Here is an 11030-nt window from a genome sequence, read left to right on the forward strand (position 1 = left end):
AGTCTTGTCATTCAAAAAAATGGAGATTAGAGGGCAGGGCCAAGATGACGGAATAGCCAGATGCTTCCTGCAATCCCTAACAACAAAGACTCGAAAAAACAAGTGAAATGATTATATTTACGACAAGCTAGGAGCCCTGAACATCAAAGGCAAAGTCAGAAAATGGACTGAGTGGCAGGGGGTGGGAGAGTTGGTTCAGAAGCGGAGAGGTGTTTCCGGACCTGAATCACCAGGATCCCTCAGGCGCCATTCCCAGGAGCATCTGCAGCAGGCTGGTAGTAGCGTTTGGCTGCAGTTTCCTCAGGGAGAAACAGCCAGCCACACAGCCTACTCACAGCTCCAGAAACAGAGAAGAATGGTGCTCTCGGCAAAAGCTAAGTACTTGTGTATATTTTACTGCACCCCCCCCAACCCCAAGCCAGCTTTAGTGGCTGTTGATTTCCCTGGACCTGATATAGGCCCTGTTAAGCGCCCCGAGCCATCCTCCCGGCCTTGGAGTAGGAATAAATTCACAATTGGGGGAAAAGATAATTTGCCAGCTCCACTAACTAGGGGAGCTCTGGACAGAAATGGCTTCTGTCCAGGCATAAACAGTTTGAAGACTTTGAATATCTTTCTCCCCTGTATGGACCTGTGTGGGCTTATTTCAGGAGAATAGACCCTTGTTGGCAGACTGCAACCCTTTCAGCTGTGTGGTGAAGAGGTGGGTGTTTGATATTTGAGATCACTTTGCCTATTAAACAGGGTTCTCCCCTACCCACATCTGGGGCATAAGGACTGGTGGCTCCACTCAGGTCACCCAGCCACCAGCAACAGGGGTCCAAGGATAACTGGTACCTCCCAGTCCTTACAACCAAAAGCATTGGGTGCTCATGGTCCATCTACAGAACCCACCCACCTGTACACTGTAGGGAACAGGGATGCTCTTTCCTCACAGACACTTTGGGAATGATTGTTAGCCCCCTGCCTTGTTCAGAGCATGACCCCTTGCTGCAACCAGAAACCAGTACCTACACCAATCACCCCTGCCCCTCTAAGACTGTAGGACAGAGCCTGTACCACAAGCTTGATGATCAGCTACCTGGACACCTGAGCTGAATTCATATAAGAAAAGTGAATGGACTCCTGGACTGATATACCTGATAACAGCTCTAGCCACGTGGAGACAGGAGGTCAGAGGTCCAAAGGTGAAAATAATCAAGTTAGCTCAATCAAGCAACCCATTTGGGCATATCGAAACAAAACGAAGCAAGAAGCTAGGATACAGTAAGCAAACATAAAATAAACTAATACAATAACTTATAGTTGGCTTGGAGACAACAGTCAATATCAAACCACATAAAGAAACAGACCATGATTGCCTCAACAAACTCTCAAAGCAAAGAATCAATGGATCTTCTGGATGAAGGTGCTTTCCTGGAATTACTGGATGCAGAATTCAAAAGATTAATACACAAAACTCTTCAAGACATCAGAAACAAGATTAGGAAGGAGATCAGACAATATGCAGAACAAGCCAAGGAACACACAGATAAAGTAGTTGAAGAAATTAAAAAGGTTATTCAAGAACATAATGAAAAATTTAATAAGCTGCAAGAATCATAGAGAGACGGCAATCAGAAATTCAGAAGATTAACAATAAAATTACAGAATTAGACAACTCAATAGAAAGTCAGAGGAGCAGAATTGAGCAAGTGGAAGGTAGAATTGGTGAGCTTGAAGATAAAGCACTCGGCACCAATATATTTGAAGAAAAAATAAGATAAAAGAATTTTTAAAAATGAAGAAAACTGAAGAATCACGTGGGACTTTATCAAGAGAAATAACCTATAAGTGATTGGAGTACCAGAAGAGGGAGTGGCAACAGAAAATACAGACAGAATTGTCGAAGATTTGTTGGCAGAAAACTTCCCTGAAATCGTGAGAGATGAGAAGATATCTATCCAAGATGCTCATCGAACTCCACATGAGGTAGATTTTAAAAGAAAGTCACTAAGACATATTATAATCAAACTCGCCAAAACCAAAGATAATGAGAGAATTTTAAGAGCAGCTAGGGAAAAACGAAAAGTCACCTACAAAGGAGAGTCAATAAGAATAAGCTTGGACTACTCAGCAGAAACCATGCAGACAAGAAGGCAATGGAATGACTTATATAAAGCATTAAAGGAAAAAAATTGCCAGCCAAGAATCATATATCCCACAAAACTGTCTCTCAAATATGAAGGTGAAATTTTCAGGTAAACAAAGGTTTAGGGAATTCATAAACACCAACCCAAAACTACAAGAAATACTAAAGGGGGTTCTTTGGTTAGAAGATAAATAATATCAGATATCAACCCAAGACTACAACATTGGACAGAGCAATCAGATGTCAACCCAGACAGTGAAATCACAAAAATAAATTTAGATTAAAAAAAAAAAAATGCTCAAAACAGGGAAACAGTGATGTTATTATGTAAAAGAAGAAAACATTAAAACAATTAAGACGGAGTAAGAAATGTAGTCATCCATCTTTCATATGGAGAGGAATACAACGTGATATAAAGAAATAAAAGCTGGATTTAAACTTAGAAAAATAGGGGTAAAGATTAAGGTAACCACAAAGGAGACAAACTATCCTACACATCAAAATAAAATATGAGAAAAAATAGAGACTCAGCAGAAACAAAATCAACAACAATGAATAAGAAGAAAAGATAATATATAAACTACTAAGCACAAAAAATTAAGTAGGAAAAAGAAACTGTCAACAACACTCAAAAAAAAAAGACATCAAAATGACAGCACTAAACTCATACTTATCCATAATTATGCTGAACATAAATGGACTAATGCACCAATAAAGAGACAGAGAGTGGTAGAATGGATTAAAAAAAAAAGATCCGTCTATATGCTGCCTACAAGAGACAAATCTTAGACTTAGAGACACAAACTAAAACTGAAAGGATGTAAAAAAATATATCAAGCAAACTACAATCAAAAAAGAGCAGGAGTAGCAGTATTAATTTCCAACAAAATAGACTTTAAAGTTAAATCACCACAAAGGTCAAGGAAGGACACTATATAATGATTAAAGGGACAGTGTACCAAGAAGATATAACCATATTAAATATTTATGCACCCACTGACAGGGCTTCAAGATACATAAAACAAACTAACAGCATTGAAAAGTGAGATAGATAGCTCCACAACACACTACTTTCAGTAAAGGACAGGACATCCAGAAAGAAGCTCAATAAAGACAGAGAAGATCGAAATGTCACAATCAACCGACTTGACCTCATAGACATATGCAGAACACTCCACCAAACAGCAGCCAAGTATACTTTCTTTTCCAACACACATGGAACACTCTCTAGAATAGACCACATATAAGGTCATAAGGCAAGACTTAGCAGAATCCAAAATGTCGACATATTACAAAGCATCTTCTCTGACCATAAGGCCATAAAAGTAAAAAAAAAAAAACTGAACAAGCAAATAAAAGACATTAAGGATGGAATAAAGAAATTCATAGAATCCAATGAGAATGAAAACACTTTCTATTAGAACCTTTGGGACACAGCAAAAGCAGTGTCAGAGGTCAATTTATATCAATAAATGCACACATACAAAAAGAAGAAAGGGCCAAAATCAAAGAGTTATCCCTACAACTTGAACAAATAGAAAGAGAGCAACAAAAGAAACCCTCAGGCACCAGAAGAAAACAAATAATAAAAATTAGAGCAGAATTAAATGAAATAGAAAACAGAAAAAGACCAAAAGCTGGTTCTTTGAAAAAATTAATAAAACTGATAAACCATTGGCCAAACTGACAAAAGAAAAACAGGAAAGGAAGCAAATAACCTGAATAAGAAATGAGATGGGTGATATCACAACAAACCCAACTGAGATTAAAAGAATCATATCAGATTACCATGAAAAATTATACTCTAACAGATTTGAAAACCTAGAAAAAGTGGATGAATTCCTAGAAACATACCTACCGAAACTAACACAGGGGTAGAACAACTAAATAGACCATAAAAAAAGAAGAGATTGAAAAGGTAATCAAAAGACTCCCAACCAAAAAAAGCCCTGGCCAGGACAGCTTCACTGCAGAGAAGAGTTAACACCACTACTACTAAAGGTATTTCAGAGCATAGAAAAGGATGGAATACTACCAAACTCATTCTATGAAGCCACCATATCCCTAATACCAAAACCAGGTAAAGACACCACAAGAAAAGAAAATTATAGACCTATACCCCTCATGAATGTAGATGCAAAAACCCTCAACAAAATTCTAGCCAATAGAATTCAACAACACATCAAAAAAATAATTCACCATGACCAAGTGGGACTCATACCAGGTATGCAGGGATGGTTCAACACTAGAAAAACAATTAATGTAATCCATAAAAAGACAAGAACCACAGGATCTTAGCAATTGATGCAGAAAAGGAATTTGACAAAGTTTAACAGTCATTCATGATAAAAACTCTCAGCAAAATAGGAATAGAAGGAAAATTTCTCAACATAATAAAGGGCATTTATACAAAGCCAACATCACCCTAAATGGAGAGAGCCTGAAAGCATTCCCACTGAGATCCGGAACCAGACAAGGATGCCCTTTATCACCACTCTTATTCAATATTGTGCTGGAGGTCCTAGCCAGAGCAATTAGGCTAGATAAAGAAATAAAGGGCATCAAGATTGGTAAGGAAGAAGTATAAGTACCTCTATTTGCAGGTGATATGATCATATACACAGAAAACCCTAAAGAATCCTCAAGAAAACTGCTGAAACTAATAGAAGAATTCAGCACAGCATCAGGATACAGGATAAACATACAAAAAAATGGGGATTATATGCAAAGCACCTACAAAGACCTGGCAAATAGTAGGTGTTCACGAAAGCTTAGTCTCCTCCTTCTTCTTCCACCCCTCAGTGAGTCATTTCTTCTCCTGGGGGTGGCCACAGGGGAGCCTGTTCTCTTTTCTGAGTACAGCAGCTCCATGGGGATGAAGATGAAATGGTGGCTGAGAGACCGGAGAAGAGTAAGGAGTTGGCTTCTAAAATCATCTCAGAGAAGTTTAAAAAGTAGGGGGGAAGAAAAGGTTATGTTTTCAAAACCAAACACAGTACAACTCTGTCAATGGTATCCAGGGCTGGATTATCCAATAGGCAATGTAAGCACGGTGCTTATCTTGCTTACCAGATCACCTGTAGTTAACAATTTCACATTTTTTCACCACATCAAACACTCTGCTGCCAGGTATGGTTGACATCGGTCTCTCTCCCAACCCCACAGCACCTTCCTACAGAATCAAAGCCTTTTTTCATGGTCAGTCCCTGACAGGGGCAGATGACCCAGTAAACAAGGTAAGTAATTGTGCTTACTTACTAGTCTGTAGTGAACAATTTCACTACAGGTAATCTAGTAAGCAAGGTAAACACCATGCTTATCTTGCCTATTGGATAATCCACACCTCCGCCTATCAGGGTCTCTGGTGGATTCCAGGACAGAAAACCAGGGTGCTGTGGATTGGGCCTCTCCCTCATTCTTCACCTCTGCCAGCACTCTCCCAGGCTCCCAGAACAGGATTCAGTAAGAAAGTCAGTTCATTGTGTTCTGGATCACAAATGAGCAAGCAGTCAGACTGTCCTTTGGCAGCTGGATGTCATCTGGAACCATTAAAGAATTGAAGATTCCAGATCTAAGAAGGCTCTAGCATCTCTGAGTCCTGCATCCTGCCTCTAGATGGATGGATATCACACCCTGTAGGGCAGAAGCTGGTGCCCCGTGGACATGAAGATACCACCCCATCTGTCATTCACCCCTGCAGTGTTTTATTTCAGGAAGCTCTTGTTTTTGTCCACCCTCAGTCCTGCCTTCCTTTACCCATTAGCCAAGTAGCCCCTGACAGCATCTCTGTGCCAGCCTCATGCTAGGCATAGGAGACACTGAGATGAGCCAGACGACCCCTGTACATTCCGTCTTTCTCATTGGCAGGACCCACAGTGGCACAGGGCATGATGGAGGTTCTTGCTAAATAGCTGTTCAATGTTAAATGAATGAATGAATAAAAAAAAAAATGAAGAGCCAGGCTCTGCAAAAAAGTTTTTGGTCACAGTGAGCTCACTGCTTCACAGGCAGCCCATTTCCCTGGGGGGAATGAATTGGATGTGGTGAGCCCAAGCTGAGGCCGGCTCAGTTGGCCTCCGGATCTCTTTCTGACACTGCAGGTGCCTGTCTTTGGAGAGGCCACTGCTACCCAGAACCTCTGGCTCCAAACCAGGAACAGGGGATCCCCAGGCCTGGAAATTCCCAGGTGCCTGGAACTGGGCTTATCCCACTCCACTCCCTCCCCTGTAGGGCTGGACATTCCCAGGAGCACTTCCTGGAGGGAGACATTGGCTTATGATCAGAAGTTCTGGAATTCACTCTAGGAAGTAACCATCAGAGCGAGGGAAAAGGACCCTGGCTAAAGAGCCTAGAATTCCGGCTTCTGATTCCCACTCCAACAACTATGGGCGCAGGCTGGGGGACAGATGGACCTGGGTTCGACTCCAGGTCTGCTGCTTAGGAGTTGCTTGTTGCCTGGCAAGTTACTTACCTCACTGAGCCGTAGTTTCCTCTTTTTAAAAAGGGATTACACCATCTGTCTCAGCAAGTTCCTGTGAGGATTATACGGGGAACTGAGGAACCAGTAGCTGGCATGCAAAGATTTGAATTTACTGCTTGGTAAACAGCTGCCACTCTGAGCCCCCCAAGTGGCCCTCCCACCAGCCCTGCCAGGACCCTCTGGGACCTCCCCATGATTCGGTAGTTAAAGGGTTGACATCTAGCCCAGCAGGAGGTCTCCAGTACCCTATGGACCCTTTTGGTTGGTTTGTGCCCAAATTAAATTAGATTAAAAAAAAAAAATTAGATAGGTGTGAGTAAATGCTTTGTAAACTGCAAAGTGTTGGTTAAGCTCCAGATCAAAACCTCTCCCCCCAAAATCCACCCCCTGATCATGGAAATTCACCCCTGCCTCCTGAACCCTCCACCTGGATGTCCCATGCATGTTCACCACTCCCAAACCAAGATAAGTGTTTCCTGTTAAACCGTTCCCAGGGATTGGCTCCACTTCTGCGCAGCTGCTCCAGGCAGGAACCTGGTAGGTTCCCAAGATCCCTTCCCTACCCAATCATCCAGGTCTGGCAATTCTGTTTCCTCTAAGTCCCCTACATGCAACCCTCCTTCCTCATGCCCTCATCATTTCTCTGCTCACTTAGGACAACAACTGGCCTCTGGGCTCCAGTCTCTCTCTCCACTTCATCCTCACACAGTGGGCAAAGCCACCTTCCCCAAGCAAGCGTCTCTCCTGCTCCAGTCCCTCAGTGATTGCTGCAAGCTGGATTCCAGGGAAGCTGACTCTGAGACGGAGTTTGCTGGCAGGAGATTTATTGGGGAGTGCTTTCGAGATCAGCATTTGTGGGGGATCAATGGAAAGAAGGTTGGACTGTGATGCAGACCCCACAAAGGCTCAACCGGGCCCTCAGGGAGTTCTGGAGCTGGAATGATCCTTCAGAGCTGTCCCAAATTGGGACAAAGGGGCCAGGCCTTTATACTTCCACATGGACCAGTCACTGGATGCAGGCTGGCACCAGGAAGGGACACGTGACATTGGGTGAGGGTGGTTTCTTCAGTCTAAGGTAATTGCAGCGAGTGGATTCTCACCTGCAAGCCACCCACCATCAGCACTCCCAGCAGTTGGGGGAAAATGCTCAGTCCAGAGGAGTGGGGATGGGCCATATAGGTAGCACACCACAGTGCCCACTACAAAAAACACTTTGGATAAAGTAGCTCCTCAGGAACCTTTGTTGAATGATGAAAAGAATAACTCCCCATTGCCTTCAGGATAATTTTTAAATGTTTGATTTAGCACACAAAGCTCTTCATGATCTGCCCCTAAACATCCTCTCCATTCGCTCCCATTTCTCATCCCTCCCCCTCGCTCCCAACGTTCTAAGCTCCCAACGTTCTAACCATATTGTGCTTCTTGCAGTTTCCCAAGCTCGACATGCTATTTCACACCTCCCTGCTTTTGCACGTTATTTCATCTGTCTTGAATGCCTTCAGATGGAAAAAGAAATCCTATTCTCTTCCTCCAGCCAATTCTAACCCCTCCACCACGGCTCCAGCTAAGCGCTGCCTCCCCCCCGGGAAGCCTTCTATTAATTCCTCCAGAGCTGGTGCTCCCACTACACCCAGGGTGTAGCAGTTGGGTGCTGATCTGAGGAGATCCCTGGGGTGGCAGTGGGCCTTGCTCAGTCTCAGATCCACAGGGCCTGCCATCTGAGGGCCCTCAGTTACTCAGGGTGCATTCGTGGGACAGAGGTAGGAAGAATCTTGCCGAATGGCAATCCAGGAAGATGAAGGAGCAAATGCAAAGGCCTGGAAGTGTGAAAGTGCCTGGCATGTTGCGGGAGCACTGGGCAGTGTCTTAGACTGTTCGACAAAATTGTCATCCTCATTCCCCCTCATCGTCATCATCATCATGGTTGTCATTAAGGTCACACTTGTTGAGTGCTTACTATATACTAGGCCTTGTGCCAAGGGCTCTAAGGGACACCTCCCTGCAATCTTTATTTTATACCCCCTGTTAATAACTCCTAGAAGTAGGAACTGTCATTGTGTCTATTTCCCAGATATGGAAACAGAAGTTTAGGAATGTTAAGAGGTCTGCCCAAGGTCATGCAGCTGCTTAATGTCTGTCTGACTCCAAGGACACTCTCTGTTTACCTCCCCACCAGGCAGCTGCGCCACTCTGATCTCATCCCATCCCAAACTGCTCCCACCCCATCACTGTCTTCTGGAACTCCTTTTCTCAATGAAAGAACTCCCCCCTGAGAAGATGTAGGGTGGATCTGCTCTGGCTCCAGTAGCCAAGAGACTTGGGAGGGAAGAACTTTTTGTTGGGGGCAGGAAGGGCAGTGAGGGAAGAGATTCAGAATCATATTTGTCCTTCTAGATCAGAAAAAAACAGTCTTGCTTGAAGATCTTGACCTGCCTCCTCATGTCTGCAAAGAGGGAATCTGAAGCCTCAAAGTGGGAGTGGATAACCAAGGTCACCCCATTTGTTGGCAGGGTCAGCCAAGGTTACAGCCTGGGACTCTGTGTTCCCAGACCAGAATCCTATCCACTGCCAAGTTGCTGCAGTAGAGGCCATCTTTAAGGCTTAATTTGAGGGTGCTGGGAAAAGAGCTTCCTTGCCCATATAATGGCATACCTCCCAAGGCTGCTGCCAGATACTAGAATCCCTCCAAAGGTGTTAGATCATGAGCCTTGGGGTGTTGAGGCCCCTGAGGCACATGCCCGGGGCTCAGATCCATAGTCTCTACCCTAGCTGGGAGCTTCGCGCCCAGCTCCCTCACCTTAGGAAATGTACAAGCAGCCGGGGGCTGGCTCTGAGGAGGTTTTGGGAGGAGCAGACCTGAGATCCAGCCACAAAAATGACAGATGGCCAAACAAGAGGCAGAAGAGCTTAGTGAGGGGCTTTTAGTCAGACTGGTTTCAATCAGGCTCCAAACATACATACCACATGACCTTTGGGAAGATGTGTGATTGCTCTGGATCTCAGTTTTGTCATCTACAAAATGGAGCTAACAGTTACCCTCTGGCAGGGTTATTATGGGCATTCAATGAGATAGATATTGAAGGTAATTGATGCGATAACAAGGCCTGGCATCCAGTGGGGACAGTAAGTGGCAGCTGGGATAATTATTGAGTCTGGGTGGGGCTAAGGGAGTGGATTTGGCTATGTTTCTCCAGTCCTCGCTGGACTACATAGAAACTTCTCGTCCTGGTACATATGATACCTGTCCTGCCTTCTCACTTCTCCTCATGCATCCTTTGTCCACAAGCATACTGAAATTGCCTATTTACTGATCTGTCTTTCTAACTTGACCACAATCCCCTCAAGGACAATGACTGTTCCTGGCTCTCCTCCATGGTCCTGGTGCCCAGCACAAGGCCTGCCACAGGATGCCCAGTGTGTGGGTCTATTGAGCTGTGTGAAGTTTTGTGGTGTCCAAAGGCAGAACTGACCACCTGGTTGGGAGATGCAGGAAGAAAAATACAGTGTGAAGAAGGCCTCTCTGCTACAACTTTCCAAAGGTAGAAGGTAGCTGTCGGGGGTGTAGTGAGCTCCCTGGAAGCATTCAAGCAGAACCTGAGTGGACATTTGACAGTGGTGTGATCACTAAGGACCAGTTGAATCCCTTGGATCTACAAGCCCGAGGAGAATGTCTTAGCTGGAACTTTCCTCAAAGGCCCTCAAGTCCAACTGCCTCAACAGACAGATGGGGAAACTGAGTCCCAAAAAGGGAAACAGACTTGACCGAGGTGAGCCAGTGCCAAATCCAGGATGAAGAGCAGGTCTCCTGGCTATCCAGAGAGAGGACAGGTATTGTTATATAAAAGGGGAGACCAAGACCCAGAGAGAGGCAGAAACTTGCCGAAAGTGGCCAGGATGACTGGCTAAACTGAGAGAGTCTGTGACAGGCCAAAATCTCTCTCTCTGGCTTCTGGGTTCTTCCCAGGCCAGAAGGTTTTGGCTGAAGGAGTAGGAGCCAGAAGCCTGATCCCTACCCTTAGCAAGGCCATAATGAGCCATACTCCCCAGGGCCATTGAGCTGAATGTCCTGGAAAAGCTACTGCATACCCTCTGCTAAAATACCAGCTCTGGGAGTGGGGAGGCCTGCAAGGTGCTTATTACCCACCACTGTGAGTCCCAGGAGGAAACTGGGCTCAGCAAGTGGAGTGCCTGCTGCCAGATTCCATAGCCACAGTGGACCAGCTGGGCCTTGGCCTCAAGTCCGTACTCTCTCAGGAGAGAGACAAAGACAGAGAGAGGCAGAGACACCAGCTCAGAGGGGAGGTTGCACTAACCTAGGGAAGTCAGGACAGTAGGAAGGGAGACATCTGCAACCACTTTGCCAACAGCTGACAGGCCCTGGGCAGCCGCACCTCTCAGCAGGCAGGAAGCCTTGGAGAA

This window comes from Loxodonta africana, chromosome 7, assembly GCF_030014295.1.
Source record: "Loxodonta africana isolate mLoxAfr1 chromosome 7, mLoxAfr1.hap2, whole genome shotgun sequence".
NCBI classification, from domain to species: domain Eukaryota; kingdom Metazoa; phylum Chordata; class Mammalia; order Proboscidea; family Elephantidae; genus Loxodonta; species Loxodonta africana.